This window comes from Panthera leo, chromosome E1 (genome assembly GCF_018350215.1).
Source record: "Panthera leo isolate Ple1 chromosome E1, P.leo_Ple1_pat1.1, whole genome shotgun sequence".
Classification (NCBI taxonomy): Eukaryota; Metazoa; Chordata; class Mammalia; order Carnivora; family Felidae; genus Panthera; species Panthera leo.
The window spans coordinates 56,136,973-56,137,702 of NC_056692.1; positions in this window are offsets into that span (position 1 = coordinate 56,136,973).

Here is a 730-nt window from a genome sequence, read left to right on the forward strand (position 1 = left end):
AGGGAAATACAATTGTACAACGAAGCAAATTACCTTACTGTCTCATAGGAACAGAACCAACAAGCAATTCCAGCTCGCTGCCCAAAAGACACTGCCCCTTCCTACTACATTCAGTCCTGCCCTGGATTAGACGGAAGGTTTAAAAGGTCTACCTGACATGTGTGCTATAACTAGAATTGTAATTTTATTATTTTTTTAATGTTAATGTTTATTTTGAGAGAGAGAATGCATGCACAGGGGAAGGACAGAGAGAGAGAGAGAGAGAGAGAATCCCAAGCAGACTCTGTGTTGTCAGCGCAGAGCCCAATGCGGAGCTCGATCTCACAAACCAGGAGATCATGACCTGAGCCAAAATCGAGTCGGACGCTTAACCGCCTGAGCCACCCAGGCGCCCTGTGGCCAGGTAAGTTTAAATGCTGGGTAGAAAGGTCCAATGCAGCCCTAGGTAATGCAATACATGTGTCACCTACCACCCATGAAAAAGCATGGCGAGTTCTATTTTTTTTTTTTTTAAACTTAGATTTTTAAATCTACTATTCTGACAAGGATTGGATTCCGTTGCTTAGGAAGGGGATGGAACCTGCAGGCGGAGACTCACGTCTAGGGCTTGAGACCAGCCGTGGACCTGGAACACCTTTTATTTTGTACCCGCTGTCTCCTGCACAGCCTGGAGTCAGTCACCGGGAAGGCAGGAGAGTGGGCGGCTCTGCAAGGCAGCGAACAGACCGGC